Source organism: Mixophyes fleayi, chromosome 8 (assembly GCF_038048845.1).
Source record: "Mixophyes fleayi isolate aMixFle1 chromosome 8, aMixFle1.hap1, whole genome shotgun sequence".
NCBI lineage: Eukaryota > Metazoa > Chordata > Amphibia > Anura > Limnodynastidae > Mixophyes > Mixophyes fleayi.
Window position 1 is genome coordinate 118507555 of NC_134409.1, and position 21626 is coordinate 118529180.

The 21626-nt window shown below is 39.2% G+C and overlaps 1 protein-coding gene across 7 annotated transcripts in view; it reads right to left on the reverse strand.

The window, feature by feature from the left end:
- The window catches only part of LOC142099646 (interferon-induced very large GTPase 1-like), a 59015-nt gene that overhangs the window by 13326 nt on the left and 24063 nt on the right, over window positions 1-21626 (reverse strand). For 3 of the 7 annotated variants that reach the window (XM_075183308.1, XM_075183307.1, XM_075183309.1), the window contains exons 3-4: window positions 3050-3151; window positions 2737-2801 (exon numbers count right to left, since the gene is read on the reverse strand). The exons of the other annotated variants lie outside the window; for them this stretch is intronic. The gene's annotated coding sequence lies outside the window, so the exon portion shown is untranslated. The remainder of the gene's footprint in view (window positions 1-2736; window positions 2802-3049; window positions 3152-21626) is intronic. 7 annotated transcript variants of the gene reach the window in all.

Consider the following 21626-nt stretch of genomic DNA (forward strand, 5'->3'; position numbering starts at 1 on the left):
TGTCAAAAGTCATATCTGTCAGCAGTATCTACTAAATAATTTTTAGCACTCCTCAGTGCTTTTGGGGTGTCCTCCCTAATTGTGCATTAATATTTCTGGCTGTCAAAAGTCATATCTGTCAGCAGTATCTACTAAATAATTTTTAGCACTCCTCAGTGCTTTTGGGGTGTCCTCCCTAATTGTGCATTAATATTTCTGGCTGTCAAAAGTCATAACTGTCAGCAGTATCTACTAAATAATTTTTAGCACTCCTCAGTGCTTTTGGGATGTCCTCCCTAATTGTGCATTAATATTTCTGGCTGTCAAAAGTCATATCTGTCATGCAAAGGATGGTGGAGGGCCTATCAGGGATTAAACTGTATTTTTCATGATTTTCACTAATAATGTTTGGGTGTAATATACACCCAAAGACGAGTGCTCAATTGCTAAGAGTCATTGATGGAGAGGAAGACAAGCAGGCTTGTCTGTAGAATTTGCAGGCAAATCTTACTGCGTTATATAGGTAACACCCAAAGAGAAGAGCTCCATTGCTCCATTGCTAATTGTAATTGCTGAAATAGAAATAATAGGGCTGACAGTCTTGGTCTAAATCTGCAGTTACATTTTATTGTACCATAGCTCACTGCGAAACTGGAGAGGTGGCAGGGTTTAGTGATAATCTTCCTCCAGCAATACTAATTCATCCCAATATCATAGAAGTCTGTGTAGTATGATGTAATTGCTGATAATGGCCTTCCAAAGAAAATGACTAGTTGATTATAGGGCAGAGCTGTCACGATTTTTGGGCAATTCTTTTACAGCACAGTAAATATCAAAATGTTGAGCGGACTCATCTGCATCACCACTGGGTGTCTTGGGAAAGCAATTTCTTTTACATCAAGCAGTTGCCAGAGAAAGTGAAGGAGAAGAAGTCCCAACAAGATGTTGATAAGTCTGGGATCCTTGCAAAGAAAATTAAGTATTTAATCTACAATTAAAATATAGTTAGCACATTTACTTTGTTTTATTGCACACTATAATTTTATGTAGCACCTTTTCAAAATCTATTATTAAGGCAATCACTTAACTCAAGCTAACCGTGTCTGCACTTTCTTCACAGGTAACTACTTCGCTGGACTAAAGTATATTCCCCTCAAATGCTAGTCTTGTTGCAGCTGCTGCATTCTCCTACATGCTGTTGCAGAAACCAGAAATTGACCCTAAATGTTTATGGACACAAACAGCATCTCCTGCATGTCATTTTTCAAAAGTTCTGTAACACCAAGTTGATAGTGTGTGCAAAACAGGAAATGTGATGGAATTCAACCCCGCTGTAATGCTGGACCAATATTGGGGTCGTAATCAGAAATGACATATACTCAGGAGACTCCAAGCAGGATTAGCCATCTTTCAATGACATCCCTTAGTTTTTGGAACAGTTTGTCAGCTGTATGCCTCTTAGTGAAGCTGCTGATACACAGAGTAGCCTACTTCTCAAAAATGTGATGTACCTGGGTACATGCTGCTGCTGTCCATGCTGGGGAAGGCGAATGACCAACCCAGTGGGCTTTCACAGTCATATAATCGTTTGTTTGCCCAGTTACGCTTGTACATATATCTGTGGTTAAGTGTACAGTGGGTAGAATACCATTTTGTCACCCAATAATGACATTTTTAGGAACTTTCCGGTACAGGAGAGAATTAGCTTTTCTAGTAAGATGGTATAGTGATGACATTTGCTAACAGGGACATAACACCTCAAATAAATGTCTTAAACCAACTGTATTAATAATGGACATTGGACGCAGATCTAACACTAGCATAGTACCCATGGCGTCTGTGATCCGCTTTGCGACTGGGTGACAGGATTCATTCTTGCTTCCTCTTGCAGAGGATTGTTTAACTGCCAATTGTTGGTTCAGGGGATATTGATTATAAAGGTGTTGGGGGGAAGATTGCAAGTACTGGGATGTAGATGAGAGAAGGGAGGTAGATTATGCTGGAATGCTTGTTGTCATTTTTTTTAACCGAAGTTTCTGATTTTCCCAACAGTTTTCCAAGAAGTCGCTGAAAAATGACGAAACATGGATGAGGATCCCAGATGGTTAAGGTCCCTACCTCTACTGAGTGTGGCTTTAAAAAAGCTACAAATGGATAGACAACTCTTGCCAAGATTTGTGTAAAAATAATTCCACACTTAAGAGGTGGATTTTTGGTCTTATGCCCAGGCATGACAATGACCTTTTTGTTATCACTGGCAAGAACTGCAGCAATTTTTCTTTTCAAGTGTATGAAAATCATATTGTGACATAGGAGGTGTTCAAAATTGAATAAAAAATGACTGGAAATTAGTGTTACTGAGGTTAATAATAATGTAGCTGCAAAATAATACCTAAATTATGTTATTTTAGCACCAATAAATGTAATTTTTTTAACAAATTGCAAAACAAAACCAAACCAAACCAAAACCAAAACACGCAAGGGCGGTTTTGCAAAACCAAAACCAAAACCAAAACACGACGGTAATCCAGATCCAAAACCGAATCCAAAACCAAAACACGGGGGTCAGTGACCATCTCTAATAATAAACAGTGCAGGGCCCAGTGGACGCAAGTGAATACTACAGCACTCCCTCACAGTACTAATGTGTGAATGGGGGGGGGGGAACGGGCAGCATGTGGTGGCAAGTTGAAGTGGGAAAAAAACACTAGTTGTTCTCTGACTAAAATCAGCTAATAAAATAAAGTTTTCACTTACGTGAAGATTAATGGTTGGTCTTTGCTTTTTTGTGTGCCTCAAGCTGATTGTCACTGTCCTGTATGCTGTGGAGAGAGGGTAAGATTAGAGAGGATGAGGAGGAGTGAAGGTGGCATGGAGGAGGAGAAGGTGAGCAAGATGTTAAGTATAAGCACAGCAGGTGAATGCTCAGGATATTGAGGAAGGTGCGAGATAAAATACAGCAAGGGAGAGGGGATGGAAAAGAGAGAGAGAGAGAGAACAAGAGAGGTTAGGTAACAAAATGAAAGGGTGAAGAACAAGGCTGTTGCTGGACTGTATTATTCTCGCCTACTTGTTATTGCTGCTTCCACAACCTCCTGCAGATTTCTAGTCTGGATCCTGGAATATTGGAGCCTTTATTGAAAATGTATAGGTATATGACATATGGAAAGCCCTGCATTAAAGAGAACACAGTATATAACATATAAATACATCCAACCTTCAAAAGGTCCACACATTAAATTTAAAAATGTTAAAAAATGGCTTGAAAACAAACTCGCCCACATTACACAACCTAAAGCCCATGGACACGCCGGTCACTTGATACTCAAAGAGAGCCCCACATACCCACCAAACAGACAGACTGCAATACAAATTCAGTAAGCAGCCAGGATCGTCAGAGCTTTTCCTATATATGTGTTTTGACAGTATAGTAGTGTAGCTGAAATCACCAAGGTACCATATGTATCTTAAACCAAATTAACTTTCATGATATATACTTGTTTCATGGCAATATCCACCTGATTTATGGTCAGTTTATGGTACATTTAGTTTATTGCATATCAGTTTCTGTTGTTATACCAGAAAATTGGATATATATTTATACAACCATTCGCTAACTCATGAGCATGCACATAGAGCATTATACACGCCAGGGACAGGCATTGGTTTATATGGCACTATAGCAATTTTGAAAGCGTATTTATTTTAGAGATGGGCGGGTCCGGTTCTCCGAGAACCGAACCCACCCGAACTTTGGGTATCCGAGTACCGAGCTGAGCAGCTCGGTACTCTCCCGCCCGTTCCGAATCCAAATCGAGGCCAAACGTCATCGTGACGTCGTTGGATCTCGGGGCTCGGTTCTCGCGATACTTCAACTTTATAAATACACGCCTCCACAGCAATCCATCGCCATTTGACAGAGGGAGAGAGCAGGGTGTAGTCATAGGCTGATTAGAGCAGGGACAGAGAATACAATATTGTTCTTGCAATTGCTCTAACCAAAATCGCTAGTAAAGAGAGGAGGATAGAGGTTTATTATTTTTTCTTAATATTTGGCACTCCCCAGCGCTTTTGGGGTGTCCCCCATAATTGTGCATAAATATTTCTGGTTGTCAAAAGTCATAACTGTCAGCAGTATCTACTAAATAATTTTTAGCACTCCTCAGTGCTTTTGGGGTGTCCTCCCTAATTGTGCATTAATATTTCTGCCTGTCAAAAGTCATATCTGTCAGCAGTATATACTAAATAATTTTTAGCACTCCTCAGTGCTTTTGGGGTGTCCTCCCTAATTGTGCATTAATATTTCTGCCTGTCAAAAGTCATATCTGTCAGCAGTATATACTAAATAATTTTTAGCACTCCTCAGTGCTTTTGGGGTGTCCTCCCTAATTGTGCATTAATATTTCTGGCTGTCAAAAGTCATATCTGTCAGCAGTATCTACTAAATAATTTGTACCACTCCTCAGTGCTTTTGGGGTGTCCTCCCTAATTGTGCATTAATATTTCTGGCTGTCAAAAGTCATATCTGTCAGCAGTATCTACTAAATAATTTTTAGCACTCCTCAGTGCTTTTGGGGTGTCCTCCCTAATTGTGCATTAATATTTCTGGCTGTCAAAAGTCATATCTGTCAGCAGTATCTACTAAATAATTTTTAGCACTCCTCAGTGCTTTTGGGGTGTCCTCCCTAATTGTGCATTAATATTTCTGGCTGTCAAAAGTCATATCTGTCAGCAGTATCTACTAAATAATTTTTAGCACTCCTCAGTGCTTTTGGGGTGTCCTCCCTAATTGTGCATTAATATTTCTGGCTGTCAAAAGTCATATCTGTCAGCAGTATCTACTAAATAATTTTTAGCACTCCTCAGTGCTTTTGGGGTGTCCTCCCTAATTGTGCATTAATATTTCTGGCTGTCAAAAGTCATATCTGTCAGCAGTATCTACTAAATAATTTTTAGCACTCCTCAGTGCTTTTGGGGTGTCCTCCCTAATTGTGCATTAATATTTCTGGCTGTCAAAAGTCATATCTGTCAGCAGTATCTACTAAATAATTTTTAGCACTCCTCAGTGCTTTTGGGGTGTCCTCCCTAATTGTGCACTAATATTTCTGGCTGTCAAAAGTCATATCTGTCAGCAGTATCTACTAAATAATTTTTAGCACTCCTCAGTGCTTTTGGGGTGTCCTCCCTAATTGTGCATTAATATTTCTGGCTGTCAAAAGTCATATCTGTCAGCAGTATCTACTAAATAATTTTTAGCACTCCTCAGTGCTTTTGGGGTGTCCTCCCTAATTGTGCATTAATATTTCTGGCTGTCAAAAGTCATATCTGTCAGCAGTATCTACTAAATAATTTTTAGCACTCCTCAGTGCTTTTGGGGTGTCCTCCCTAATTGTGCATTAATATTTCTGGCTGTCAAAAGTCATATCTGTCAGCAGTATCTACTAAATAATTTTTAGCACTCCTCAGTGCTTTTGGGGTGTCCTCCCTAATTGTGCATTAATATTTCTGGCTGTCAAAAGTCATATCTGTCAGCAGTATCTACTAAATAATTTTTAGCACTCCTCAGTGCTTTTGGGGTGTCCTCCCTAATTGTGCATTAATATTTCTGGCTGTCAAAAGTCATATCTGTCAGCAGTATCTACTAAATAATTTTTAGCACTCCTCAGTGCTTTTGGGGTGTCCTCCCTAATTGTGCACTAATATTTCTGGCTGTCAAAAGTCATATCTGTCAGCAGTATCTACTAAATAATTTTTAGCACTCCTCAGTGCTTTTGGGGTGTCCTCCCTAATTGTGCATAAATATTTCTGGCTGTCAAAAGTCATATCTGTCAGCAGTATCTACCAAATAATTTTTAGCACTCCTCAGTGCTTTTGGGGTGTCCCCCATAATTATGCATAAATATTTCTGGCTACCAAATAATTTTTAGCACTCCTCGGTGCTTTTGGGGTGTCCCCCATAATTGTGCATAAATATTTCTGGCTGTCAAAAGTCATATCTGTCAGCAGTATCTACCAAATAATTTTTAGCACTCCCCAGTTCTTTGCGCTCAGAATGGATTCAAAGCAGTCCAGATATGATCAGAATGAGCAACCAGGTTCTGTCACCAGTCCTGATGTTAGTGTTCCCAGTACGTCATCTGGCCAAGGCGATGTCAAACAACAGAGTGTTTCCAAATTAGTGCAAAAAACAAAAACTCTAATTTTTTTTACTGTATTGAAGCGAAAAAGAAGTGTAACTGAGCAAAAGTTAAGTAACGATAAAAAAAAAATTGCAAGCATGCCATTCTACACACGTAGTAGCAAAGAGAGAATGAGGCCTTCACCTTTGGCTATTAGGGGCAGATCCCAAAAAGTTACCCAGCCTACAATTGGTGCACAACTACTGTTGCGCGTCAAAGCCGAGCTGCAAGATAACAGTAAGGCATTAGAGGATAATGTTTGCTCTGAATCAGAAATGACACCAATCCCTGTGGAGAGTCCATTCAACAGTGGGATGTCTAATCGTGACCATTTTGTTAGTGTACCCATAAAGAAGGGCCTTTTCAGCAGTTCTGCTGATGTGTGCCTGAACAGCCCGAGTGTAGCCGGTGATACACCAAGTGAGGATGGCACTTTGTCTTTAGAAGAGGATGTGGGGGAGATTTGGGTATCCGACGATGAGGATGCAGTTGATTGTGTAAGTCCTGCAGCAGTGTGGCACCAGTGGGAGCAGTTCTGGCATGTGAGGTTCTGGCACCAATATGCACTTTCCAAACACAAACAGGGATGACGCAGGTGGCAGACCACAACAGTTTGACATCTGGGCTGGTTTGAAGGATTTGTCAAAAAAATGTGTGACCTTGACCATAATTCCAACCAATCCTACTATTAACATGCAAAGGATGGTAGAGGGCCTATCAGGGATTAAACTGTATTTTTCATAATTTTCACTAATAATGTTTGGGTGTAATATACACCCAAAGACGAGTGCTCAATTGCTAAGAGTCATTGATGGAGAGGAAGACAAGCAGGCTTGTCTGTAGAATTTGCAGGCAAATTGTGCTGCGTTATATAGGTAACACCCAAAGAGAAGAGCTTCATTGCTCTATTGCTAATTGTAATTGCTGAAATAGAAATAATAGGGCTGACAGTCTTGGTCTAAATCTGCAGTTACATTTTATTGTACCATAGCTCACTGCGAAACTGGAGAGGTGGCAGGGTTTAGTGATAATCTTCCTCCAACAATACTAATTCATCCCAATATCATAGAAGTCTGTGTAGTAAGATGTAATTGCTGATAATGGCCTTCCAAAGGGAATGACTAGTTGATTTTATGGCAGAGCTGTCACGATTTTTGGGCAATTCTTTTACAGCACAGCAAATATCAAAATGTTTAGCGGACTCATCTGCATCACCACTGGGTGTCTTGGGAAAGCAATTTCTTTTACAACAAGCAGTTGCCAGAGAAACTGAAGGAGAAGTCGTCCCAACAAGATGTTGATAAGTCTGGGATCCTTGCAAAGAAAATTAAGTATTTAATCTACAATTAAAATATAGTTAGCACATTTACTTTGTTTTATTGCACACTATAATTTTATGTAGCACCTTTTCAAAATCTATTATTAAGGCAATCACTTGACTCAAGCTAACCGTGTCTGCACTTTCTTCACAGGTAACTACTTCGCTGGACTAAAGTATATTCCCCCCAAATGCTAGTCTTGTTGCAGCTGCTGCATTCTCCTACATGCTGTTGCAGAAACCAGAAATTGACCCTAAATGTTTATGGACACAAACAGCATCTCCTGCATGTCATTTTTCAAAAGTTCTGTAACACCAAGTTGATAGTGTGTGCAAAACAGGAAATGTGATAAAATTCAACCCCGCTGTAATGCTGGACCAATATTGGGGTCGTAATCAGAAATGACATATCCTCAGGAGACTCCAAGCAGGATTAGCCATCTTTCAATGACATCCCTTAGTTTTTGGAACAGTTTGTCAGCTGTATGCCTCTTAGTGAAGCTGCTGATACACAGAGTAGCCTACTTCTCAAAAATGTGATGTACTGGGGTACATGCTGCTGCTGTCCATGCTGATGAAGGCGAATGACCAACCCAGTGAGCTTTCACAGTCATATAATCTTTTGTTTGCCCAGTTACGCTTGTACACATCTGTGGTTAAGTGTACAGTGGGTAGAATACCATTTTGTCACCCAATAATGACATTTTTAGGAACTTTCCGGTACAGGAGAGAATTAGCTTTTCTAGTAAAATGGTATAGTGATGACATTTGCTAACAGGGACATAACACCTCAAATAAATGTCTTAAACCAACTGTATTAATAGTGGACATTGGACGCAGATCTAACACTAGCATAGTACCCAGGGCGTCTGTGATCCGCTTTGCGACTGGGTGACAGGTTTCATTCTTGCTTCCTCTTGCAGAGGATTGTTTAACTGCCAATTGTTGGGGGGGAAGACTGCAGGTGCTGGGATGTAGATGAGAGAAGGGAGGTAGATTATGCTGGAATGCTTGTTGTTATTTTTTTTTTAACCGAAGTTTCTGATTTTCCCAACAGTTTTACAAGAATTTGCTGAAAAATGACGAAACATGGATGAGGATCCCAGATGGTTAAGGTCCCTACCTCTACTGAGTGTGGCTTTAAAAATGCTACAAATGGATAGACAACTCTTGCCAGGATTCGTGTAAAAATAATTCCACACTAAAGAGGTGGATTTTTGGTCTTATGCCCAGGCATGACAATGGCCTTTTTGTTATCACTGGCAAGAACTGCAACAATTTTTCTTTTCAAGTGTATGAAAATCATATTGTGACATAGGAGGTGTTCAAAATTGAATAAAAAATAACTGGAAATTAGTGTTACTGAGGTTAATAATAATGTAGCTACAAAATAATATCTCAATTATGTTATTTTAGCACCAATAAATGTAATTTTTATAACAAATTGCAAAACAAAACCAAACAAAACCAAAACCAAAACCAAAACACGCTATGGCGGTTTTGCAAAACCAAACCCAAAACCAAAACACGATGGTAATCCAGATCCAAAACCGAATCCAAAACCAAAACACGGGGGTCAGTGACCATCTCTAATTTATTTCTAGTTTGAATATTAGAGTGCATGATAGACTGAAAAAAGTGAACATAATAGCTTTCATGATGGTGGGCTAAACTGCTTTTCTTTAATAAACAGGCTTACTTTCATCAGCTTTGGTCTATTTGCAGTATCTGCAACAGTTGTATAAATTAATCATCAACCAAGTTCTCAGTTCTAAGACAATTTTAGTGATATCTTTAATTAAGTAAATAACCCACTATCAATCATTTTAGAAGTGTTTAGTTTAATATAGAAGTTAATTTTAAATGTATGTCTTGCATGAACAATACAATACACATCAGCATTAGCAATAAATATTGGCATTAATAAAATAAGTGTACTTTGCAATATAGTTTGCTATATTAAAAAAGTGGTACTGTGGCTGCAGGAATGATCGTCCTCTCTATATGTGGGTTTAAGTTAAGTATTTGATGGTAAGTCACTGTGCTATTCCTCAGTCTTGGATGCGCTGTCCCTTCTTTACTACATATTATGTAAACTGAGATATGACAGGCAAGTACTGGGGATGATTACAGGTGTAGACCAGAAATACTGTTTAATATTTGAAGAAAAATTGCACTGCTATTGATAGCATCGCATAAAACCTTGCACAAATTCCTTTTTTAGTATACCAAGGGACAGTTGTGGTCATTATACTGTTGTGCACAGGGGAATGATGTTACAACTTACATCTTTATTGATGTGCTCTAAAACAATTTACTGAAATGCCATCCCAATTTAAAGTAGGGATGAGCGCGCTCGGATTTCTGAAATCCGAGCCCACCCGAACGTTGCGGATCCGAGTCGGATCCGAGACAGATCCGGGTATTGGCGCCAAATTCAAAAGTGAAACTGAGGCTCTGACTCATAATCCCGTTGTCGGATCTCGCGATACTCGGATCCTATAAATTCCCCGCTAGTCGCCGCCATCTTCACTCGGGCATTGATCAGGGTAGAGGGAGGGTGTGTTAGGTGGTCCTCTGTGCTGTTTAGTTCTGTGCTGTTTAGTGCTGTGCTGTTTAGTGCTGTGCTGTTTAGTGCTGTGCTGTGCTGTGCTGTGCTGTGTTCTGCAGTATCAGTCCAGTGGTGCTGTGTGCTGTGCTCTGTCCTTCTGAGGTCAGTGGTGCTGCTGGGTCCTGTGCTGTGTCCTGTTCAGTCCAGTGGTGCTGTGTCCTGTGCTCTGTGCTTCTAAGGGCATAGTTATTTCCCCAATATTCCCCTGTGTTTAAAAAAATAAAAAAAAGTTTTTTTTATAAAATACCAAAAACTACTTTAATATTTTTTAATTACCACAAAATTTTCACAACCAATCCTGCAGTATAAGCCCATTGGTACTGCAATATTACCAAGTTCACACATTCAGCAGTAAAAGTCCAGTGGTACTGCAATATTACAAAGTTTACACATTCTGCAGTATCAGTCCAGTGGTGCTGTGTCCTGTGCTCTGTCCTGCTGAGTTCCGTAGTGCTGCTGGGTCCTGTGCCGTGTCCTGTTCAGTCCAGTGGTGCTGTGTCCTGTGCTCTGTGCTTCTAAGGGCATAGTTATTTCCCCATTATTCCCAAGTTTGTAAAAAATAAAAAAAAAGTAAAAAAAAATAAAAAATTAAAAAAAAAAAAAATATATATAATAATTATAACCAAATTTGCAAAACCAATCCAGCATTATAAGTCCATTGGTACTGCAATATTACCAAGTTCACACATTCAGCAGTAAAAGTCCAGTGGTACTGCAATATTACAAAGTTTACACATTCTGCAGTATCAGTCCAGTGGTGCTGTGTCCTGTGCTCTGTCCTGCTGAGTTCCGTAGTGCTGCTGGGTCCTGTGCCGTGTCCTGTTCAGTCCAGTGGTGCTGTGTCCTGTGCTCTGTGCTTCTAAGGGCATAGTTATTTCCCCATTATTCCCAAGTTTGTAAAAAATAAAAAAAAAGTAAAAAAAAATAAAAAATTTAAAAAAAAAAAAATATATATAATAATTATAACCAAATTTGCAAAACCAATCCAGCATTATAAGTCCATTGGTACTGCAATATTACCAAGTTCACACATTCTGCAGTATCTTGTGCTACATATAATGGAGACCAAAAATTTGGAGGATAAAGTAGGGAAAGATCAAGACCCACTTCCTCCTAATGCTGAAGCTGCTGCCACTAGTCATGACATAGACGATGAAATGCCATCAACGTCGTCTTCCAAGCCCGATGCCCAATCTCGTAGTACCGGGCATGTAAAATCCAAAAAGCCCAAGTTAAGAAAAAGTAGCAAAAAGAGAAACTTAAAATCATCTGAGGAGAAACGTAAAGTTGCCAATATGCCATTTACGACACGGAGTGGCAAGGAACGGCTTAGGCCCTGGCCTGTGTTCATGACTAGTGGTTCAGCTTCACCCACGGATCTTATCCCTCCTCCTCCTCCCCCCCCCTCCAAAAAATTGAAGAGAGTTATGCTGTCAGCAACAAAACAGCAAACAACTCTGCCTTCTAAAGAGAAATTATCACAAATCCTCAAGGCGAGTCCAAGGGTGTTGGTGGTTGTGAACCCTGACCTTCCCATCACTGTACGGGAAGAGGTGGCTCCTTCCACCATTTGCAGCACGCCCTCTGCATATGCTGGAAGGATCACCCACAGTCCAATTACAGATTTGGCTAATGAAGGTGTCAATGTTGTACACCGGGATGAGGATATTGATGTAGCTGGCGCTGAGGAGGATGTTGATGATTATGATGCAGACAGATACCAAATTGCCTTTCTCAATTTCTATTTATATTCTAGAGTATATAACGGCTGAATAGTTTTCTATTTTACTCCTAGTGGAGAGGGGATCTGATGCAGACAATTCATTGTTAATTATTTATTAGTAATAATAGTTTATTACTAATTATAGAAATCCAAATAATCACTATTTGTGCAGTACCAAAAAAGAGGAACTGCCATTTCTATTACTAACTTTTTTCTTTCTATATTAAAAAAGAAAATAACTGCCATTTATATTACTAGGTTAATTCTTTGTGCAGTCACAAAAAAGAGGAAGTGCGCCCTTAACAGTTAACAGCTATGTTGGTTTTAGACGTCCATCCGGTGTCCGCCATCTGTTTTGTTTAATTGAGCCCAGTTAAATTGTTTTTTAAATTATATTGTGGCCCCGGTACCAAATTGGGTACCGGGGCCACTCCACTACGCAGTCAAGATACTTGTTTGGTGGAATTCAGATCAATTGTTTTTTTTTTATATTGTGGGGACCAACTATGTTTAGATTAGTATGCCAAAGTTCCCTGAGTGCAAATGTGGTTGAAGACCGTAACAGTTAACATGTATGTTGGTTTTTTGGAAGTCCATCCGGTGTCCGCCATCTGTTTTGTGGAAATGAGACCAGTTGAAGGTTTTTTTAATTATATTGTGGGGACCACTCCACTACGCAGCCCAGGTACATTTATTGGTGCGAATCATACAAGTTGATGGTTTTCTTATTATATATATTGTGGTGACCCACTCCTCTACGCAGTCCAGATACATTTATTGCTGCGAATCATACAAGTTCAGGGTTTTTAATATATATTATTGTGGTGACCCACTCCTCTACGCAGTCCAGGTACATTTATTGGTGCGAATCATACAAGTTGATGGTTTTCTTATTATATATATTGTGGTGACCCACTCCTCTACGCAGTCCAGATACATTTATTGCTGCGAATCATACAAGTTCAGGGTTTTTAATATATATTGTGGTGACCCACTCCTCTACGCAGTCCAGGTACATTTATTGGTGCGAATCATGCAAGTTCAGGGTTTTTAATATATATTGTGGTGAACCACTCCTCTACGCAGTCCAGATACATTTATTGGTGCGAATCATACAAGTTGATGGTTTTCTTATTATATATATTGTGGTGACCCACTCCTCTACGCAGTCCAGATACATTTATTGCTGCGAATCATACAAGTTCAGGGTTTTTAAGATATTGTGGTGACCCACTCCTCTACGCAGTCCAGGTACAATTATTGGTGCGAATCATAAAAGTTCAGGGTTTTTAATATATATTGTGGTGACCCACTCCTCTACGCAGTCCAGAAAGATACCTTGTTGCAACGTTTTGGACTAATAACTATATTGTGAGGTGTTCACAATACACTGTAAATTAGTGGAAATGCTTGTTATTGAATGTTATTGAGGTTAATAATAGCCTAGGAGTGAAAATAAGCCCAAAAACTTGATTTTTAAACTTTTTATGTTTTTTTCAAAAAAAATCCGAATCCAATACCTTAAATCCGAACCGAGACCTTTCGTCAAGTGTTTTGCGAGACAAATCCGAACCTCAAAAATAACGAAAATCCGGATCCAAAACACAAAACACGAGACCTCAAAAGTCGCCGGTGCACATCCCTAATTTAAAGTATTCTATATAAAATTATAGAAAAAAGAGTGTAGAAGATAGAAAATAGTGAATAAAATGCAAATAAAATACAGTGCTACCACTGTAATCGTCTCTTGTTGCTTGAATATTACACTATATATTTTATATTTAATAAGCCCTATTATTCAGATAGTGTATTCAACCCCTGTAAATAATCCCATATTGTAGACAAACTAACTCCTGCAATATATATTCACTAAATAGTGAGTTGGAGTGTATCTGTCAATAGTGTTTCTGATAAGGCAGACTATCTGGGAGTTGTAGTTTTATTGGTAGTTGACACATTAGAGTTATCAGGGATTTCCTATGTTCAGAGAGCATTAGTCAAGTGAACTCATAATTGCCAACTTCTTGAAGTCGGCGTCTGGGAGCTGCAGTGGGGAGGTGGGCGTGCGGAGGGCAGAGCTCAGCAAATCGCGTCATTTTGGCCCTGTCCCCGTGACGCAATGACGCAAATGCGTCATTTTACAGCTGGGGGGCAGGGTCAAATGCTGCAATTCCCTGAGAAATGAGGCAATTTGGATCTAATTCTGCCCACTTCACTAGGATGTGGGAAGATGCGGGAGGCTGCCATACTCTCCCAGAAGTCCGGGAGTCTCCTGAACATTCCGGGAGAGTTAGAAAGTATGAGTGAACTATATTTTGCTTACACATTTGCAAAAGATGTGATTGTGATCAAGACCCAGTATTGCAACAAAATGGTAACTGTATATATGTGATAATGTGGACCCCTCCCCCCTCTTCAGTAGTGTCGAAGTCAGCAAATTGGATAAAGTCATTTCAATTAAAGTCGAGCAAACTTGGTTGTCTTTGTCTGAAAAGATGCGTACGGTACGCTATGACGTACATGGGCACGCTACGGCGTACGCATCCACTACACGTGGCAGCAACAATAATTGGTCTTTTACCATACATTCGCACAAACACGCATACTAATAAAATAGTACACATTAATGGTAGTTGCAACACATAGTCAGTTATGTCGAAATATAGTAGTATTTATATGTTATATTAGAGTTACATGCATATTAGTGAAATACACGGAACAGGTTGAAGGAATCATGTCATGAGTGGTATCATAATAAACCTTCTTTACATATCCTACTGTTTGGTTCACTCTGCGAGGGAATCGCAGAGTGCATACGCAAATTATGAATGATAGGAAACTATGAACTACTTAAGACTAAGGAATCTTGGCGGGAAGAGCCGAGCATACCCCCTGGAGAGGTGACCCCCTCCTTTGGATTCCTTAGGATGAACTAGCCAATGATTGACAACCCCTTGGACCTTCCTGAGACCTGGACCAATAGATGCAAGCTATACCATCTTCATTGTGTTACTGTATTTTTGTTTGTATATAAGCAGCAGCTTCACATCTAGTGTTCAGACATCTTGTCCCCAGACTTCAGGATTGAATGACTGCACACGGGATCCAGAGCGCCTGCGATAAGTAACAGCTGTATTTATTATCAATTCGCTTGAGCATATTATTCTACTATTTGCGAATAAATCTTTGTACTTTGGAAACACAAATCGAGGTTCGACAATCGTTATTGGTTAACGACAATACGCACATAACAGTAGTTTCTGTTAAGAAACTGTCACACCTTTAGCAAACTAGTATTTCTGGTTTAGAAATGTGATCTGCAGAGGGTATTGCCTGGCCAGGTCAAATTTGAATAGCCTTTTGTGGGTCACTTTTGCAGAAACACTGGACACGCATTCATTTCACTCTCATTCCACACCATGGACCAAGCAAGAGGACTCTTTGATAAGCCATTCTGGGCTGTGGTAATATTTGATCAGGAGGGGATATATAATGGTTAAATATGTTTAATATGTTCAGTGTTTAGTGGTACAGTGTTCTATATGTTCAGTGTTTACTGGTACAGTGTTCTATATGTTCAGTGTTTAGTGGTACAGTGTTCTATATGTTCAGTGTTTACTGGTACAGTGTTCTATATGTTCAGTGTTTAGTGGTACAGTGTTCTATATGTTCAGTGTTTACTGGTACAGTGTTCTATATGTTCAGTGTTTACTGGTACAGTGTTCTATATGTTCAGTGTTTACTGGTACAGTGTTCTATATGTTCAGTGTTTACTGGTACAGTGTTCTATATGTTCAGTGTTTACTGGTACAGTGTTTTTATTAATAGGAGATGTAAATACTTTGAGTGGAAACGGTTACTTGGGAAAGTTGGAAAGATTAGAAAGTTAAATAGTTTGTATGGAAGTGGTTACTTGGGAAAAATTAGAAGTGATATTGTTACATTGTTAGTAAGTGAAGTGAAGTGATATTGTTTTGCTGTTAGTAAGTGATAAGTTAAGTGATATTGTAACATGGGAAAAATTGTTTTAGAATCTGTGTCTTTGGTTTAAAAATGGCTACAATGAGAAACTGGATTATAGTATGTTGAATGGATTGAATGGAAGGTAGTTTGTAATGTGAAACTTTGAAGCAATGCAGATTACTGCTGGAGAAATTGAGTTCATGGGGTGGTAGTTAATATGGCAATAATGTGATAAACCATGTGTTTAATGGAGACAGTGTTTATGGAGACAATAGAGAAAATAGAAGTTGATCTAATCCCTCCATGCCTTCAAAAGGGCTGTCATTGTAAATTTATACTGTCCCCATGATTGGACAAAAAGACTCCTGTGTGAGATAAATAATCTCTTTTGCAATGGTAAAAGTTTGCATGTTAGACAGGTGTAATGCTTGCATCTTGGAGTCTTGCAAAGGTGTATAGACATTCCCCACTCCCTGCTAGACAAAGGGAAATTATGGTACACTGTATGCAAGGGGTCGGCAAACTGTTTTTTTTATCAGTGTGCCATCTAAAATCTAGTATATGTATGTATATATATATAACCATATATATATATATATATATATATATATATATATATATATCTAATATATAAATGCTTAGTGGCGTCTGTGTGTGGAAAAAAAAACAACAAGTTGCAGCGCCACCTGCTGGGCAGAGTTATACACTGACGTACTAAATTCTTAGTGTGTGTGGGAAAATTTTTTCAAAAAGGGCTGAAATTTGGTAGGGCTCAAACTCATTTTCGTGAGGTAATTTTACCTCATGAACACACATGTGTAGAGGCGTGCGTTAGTGTGTGTGTGTGTGTGTGTGTGTGGAAAAAACTATTTTCTCAGAAAGGGCTCATCCAATTGACCTGAAATTTGGTATACTGACATTATTTGACAAAAAAATTAGAATAGTCAAGTCAGTTAACTTCCATCATCCCCCCTTCCCCCCGTGGGAGGGGTAGTAAAGGCTAAATTTACGAGTTGAGGGGTCAAACTCATTTTCGTGAGGTAATTTTACCTCATGAACACACATTAAAAAGGGCGCTTGCGTCTGAAAGTAACGATCTTCCCCTGAGGAGGCCTGGGCTAGGCCCAAATGCATGACAAGAACCTTTTTAAGACCTTAAGTATCTTGATTTGACTAGAATGCATGAGTATCATGCACGGGTTAACTTGTATATATATATATATATATATATATATATATATATATATATATATATATTATGATAGTAGCATCATAAAATAAGCCATAATTATATATATAACCCTCTGAGCTGATTCACTAACGCAGCTGATTTCAGCCATCTACAGCTGCTTTAGTGAAGCATCTGCGGACCACCGGCCTGCTGGACAGAAGTGGTCCGTGTGCCAAGCCTGCTGTATGCAATTCTGTATACTGCTAACTACATGGTACCAAACTGATCTCTCTATTACCCACTGTATATTACTCTCTATTTGTCTTTGTCCTCCACTATTCGGTCTGTCCTCCGTATTGTTCACTCTATCCTCCTTCTTGTGCATAATCTCTCTCACGTGCATGCACACTCAATCTCACGTGCACGCACACTCTCTCACGTGCACGCACACTCTCTCACGTGCACGCACACTCCCACGTGCATGCACACTCACTCTCATGTGCATGCACACTCTTTCACATGTGCACGCACACTCCCTCTATTAACCTACTGTATTGTTGAAGTCGTATAATTGGATGAACGAAAGTATATTGGTTTAATATTGGTTTGCCGTGCGTATTGCGAAGCGTACGCCACGTGTTACGTAGCGTGGTGCGTTCGCACGGTAAAATACGCACGCACACACTCTCATTACAACATTTAGTTATTTATATAATTTCATATTGGTTCTGTTACACTGTAATTCAGGAGCAGATAGTATTCGGTTTATTATTAGTCTATATATATATATATATATATACATATATATATATATATATATATATATATATATATATATAGTGATTATATGTACATTGTAGTGTTATTAAAGGTTTAGGTTATAGGAAAGTTGTCATGCCTGATATCATATTGAAGCCCTAATCATCAGCAGCTGTCCGGTGCAGTCAGCGAAGAGATCGCACGTTGCATACTTTAGTTATTGATATTAGAGAGTAAACCTTTGTATGATACTGGCTATGAAAGGAGCAGACCCCCTGGAGAGAAGAACCCCACCTATGGATTCCTTAGATTGAATCAACCTATTACCTGTCTGGCCTGGACCCACCCAACGTCTGGACCTATAGAAACAATCTACGTCATCTCTATTGTTCAAGTGTAACACTGTACTGTATATAATATAGCTGCGCTTCCTTTGGCTCTCAGTCTTCTCTGACCACAGTTATCTAACAGATACACTGTTCCATTGGGACCCATGGAAGCGCAGCGATTGCAGCGGTATGTATGTATGTAACTTTTGGTATTGGCTGTGCTGTACTGTACTGTATTATAATATGTTAATGTATTCAATTGTTGACTATTTACATCTGCTAAAATAAACCACCATGTGCTTTGGACACACATACAATTGATTGAGCAATGCTTATTTTAAAACGATACAATTACTTTAATAATTTGGGGGCTCGTGAGTTAGGAGTTACGTTACCGGCAGGTATGCAACGCTTACGATATTCGGTTCCTCCAGAAAGGGTGGATTGACGGACGCGTCGCATAAAGCAGGAAAGAACGTAATACGTTTAAGACCTGTGGTTCACTGTGTGTTGCGAAACCGAATGTCCGTTGTTGCATAGACTGAAGGAACGCTAATTAGAATCTTGGGACAAGAAAGAAAAATGTTTCTTTTTATTGTCGTTTTATGTTTTAAAGGGTACTGCATTGCCTAGTGTATGTGTGCTTCCTGTTTAGTGTGTATGAACTTCCGGTATTGTTGCCACGTGTGTAAATAGTCATGATCACAGTCTGTTAGCTATGCATAGTGTAATCACTTGGTAAAATCTCTGAAAAGATAGTGCCATTGTTTGGGAAATTTATTTTCTGTACAGAAAACAAAGGTTATGTGTGTGTATGTGAATGAATATATAAAGGCAAAAATATACTGGTAACTATAGGCAACTATAGGTTTTTACACGTGTGCCTAATACTAATCACGATGTTCACAGATAACTAGTATCTCTGAGCAGCGCTTTTGTTCAGGTGTGTCTGACGGGGCATGGTAAAAAAGGTGACCTGACAACAAAGGTTCTGTTCTAGGGCTGAGCAGGATATAAAGAAAACTTTGTGTGAGTGGTGTTCTGTTCTAACAAAGAGCAGGTGATAAAGAGACACCACAGAGTATGCATGGCATACTCGAAGCGAAAATAACAGGTTTTTGCGGCATTCCCAAATATTAATCGCAAAGCTTACTGATAGTTAGTATCCGTAAGCGGTGCGATCGGACCGCATGGTTGATTTAGTGCAGCCGTGATTGCGACTTGGGAGATGTGGGAGGAAATACGCTGCAACCACTGATATTCTTGATTGATATCGGGTGCTAACAGTGGTAAAGTACTCAAACTAGGAAGGGCATTGATATCTTTAAGGGGACGTGCCTGTTGAAAACGTCCATAAATAAAAAAATCTCTAGTAAGTTCTGTTTGAAAGGAGAACAGGTAAAAAGTCTTTTTGTGTAGCGTTGAGAAATAGGTTGTTTTCACAATGGATACGAAGCAAACGCTAGAGATAGTTCATGTTGTGCTGCCTAATGAATGGCCGGTTGGTTCTGCAAAATATGTTATGTATAATAAATACGGTGCGTATGCTACGGCATATTGCGACAAATGGGTCAAGATGACCCGGGAGTGTGTGAAACCTTTCTCAAACATAGGTACTCTTGACTCAGAGGTATTAAATAATGTTAGAGATAAAGTGCGGTTGATTAAATCAACAAAAACGAGAATTGAACATGATGACTGTTTAAAATTGTGGCAACAAGAAGGGTACACGTGGCAAGGAAGCGCGCGCTCAGCGGAAGTAAGCGTACCGGAAACAAGCATTTCGGAAGTGTGCATTGCAAAGCGTGGCGAATTGAGCACAAACACGCCCCCGACAAATTCGGTCGGGGCGGGAAGTACAGCCAATACCAAAAATGTGAAAACTGTAACTAGTAACTTGTATGTTGTTTTAAGTAATGTTAAAAGTAATATTTCAGGACAAAGAAAAGGAACAGTCCCACCAGCAGGGGCAGCGGCTAAAAGTGGTGAGAATAATGAAAAGGTTAACACAGGGGGAGACATCCATTGTACTGCAGCAGCAATTTCAGCAACTAGTTTTAGTGATTTGGTAGACTTGCATCCTGTCTGCACAACAGCAGTTCCCAATGGGAAAGAAGACAGGAATAGTGATGTTCCCTTGAAACATGTAGCAAAGCATGATCCATGCACTAGGTCTGAAATATTTTCAATTTTGTCTGATTTCCCTGATCCTAGGAAAGATTTGACCAAATGTCAGCAGTTTATTAGATATTATGGTAATGTGTACGAGCCAACTAATAACGATTGGCGAGTATTATTGAAGACCTGTCTTCCTCTCAATACTGATATACAAAAGTTCATTAATGATTGTATGTTGGAGGAGGATGAATCCTTAACCGAGGATGATAATCAGGACAATATTAGACATATAATCACACAGTTGGCCATGTATTTCCCAGTGATAGTGGACTGGAATAAAATTTTTACTATCCAGCAAAAAGATAGTGAAAATGCAACAGACTATTTTTGCAGAGCTCTGATAGCAATGGGCAAATATACTGGGGTACCAGACATAAAAGATAATGTACGCTACAGAGAGGTTGCTGTTAAAGTTCTAATGGATGGCCTCAGGGAAAACTTGAAAAGAAGGGTGCAAACTTCATTACCAAACTGGAAAGGAATCACTGTAAGTGTTCTCAGGGAGTCAGCTATAGGACATGATAAAAATATATGTAAAGAGGAAATAGCACTAAGTGATAGGGTAATGATAGTAAGTATCCCAGCATTAGAGGGACTGCACACACGACCACCAGCATACAACCCACATAACAGGAAACCCAGAATAGTGAGATGTTACAATTGCAGAGAAGAAGGACACATTAGGAGAGATTGTAAAAAGGAAGAGAAACAACATGAGTTGAGGAAGTGTTTTCAAGGCAATAAAATAGGACACCTAGCAAAACATTGTGCAGACATGACAGGGACGTGTTTCTACTGCCGTAAGAAGGGACACATGAGTAGGAACTGTGTAGAGAGAAGAATGGATACCTGGGTTGGAAATCACATAGACATCCACAAAAGAGGCGTACATTTCTCTCAGAGGTTCCCCTACAATTGATTGCACACTCTGTAACACCTAATTTTCTGGGGAAGAAATATAGGCGACTCTAGAGTTAATCTGTGGTAAGTATTAATGTGCAAAGTGTAGAAAGAAACTTATTTAAAAAAAAATAATCTTTGTTGATTTTGTTTGTTTGCTTTATGTTGTCACATGTTTGTTTTCCTAAATCGCTGGCCGATGACAAAGAATGGAAATGTTTGTTTTGTTTGCTGTTTTAAGATAACTATCTTGTTTTTCTTCTCACAGGTAAAGGGGACACAAAAGGAGTATAGACTTAGTGATAAAAAGGGGGGAGATAGAGAAATAGAAGAATCATTTTTGAAAGACAAATTAACAATAGACAATTGGAACACTCTTTTGTTTTAGGCTGCAGTGTCTCATGATAATTTGTTTGGCTGAGAATCATTATCCAAAAATGAAGTATGTACATACTTTGCTCCAAAATATCGTTTTATGTATTTCAGAGAAAACATGAGTCACTAAGAGTAAATTTT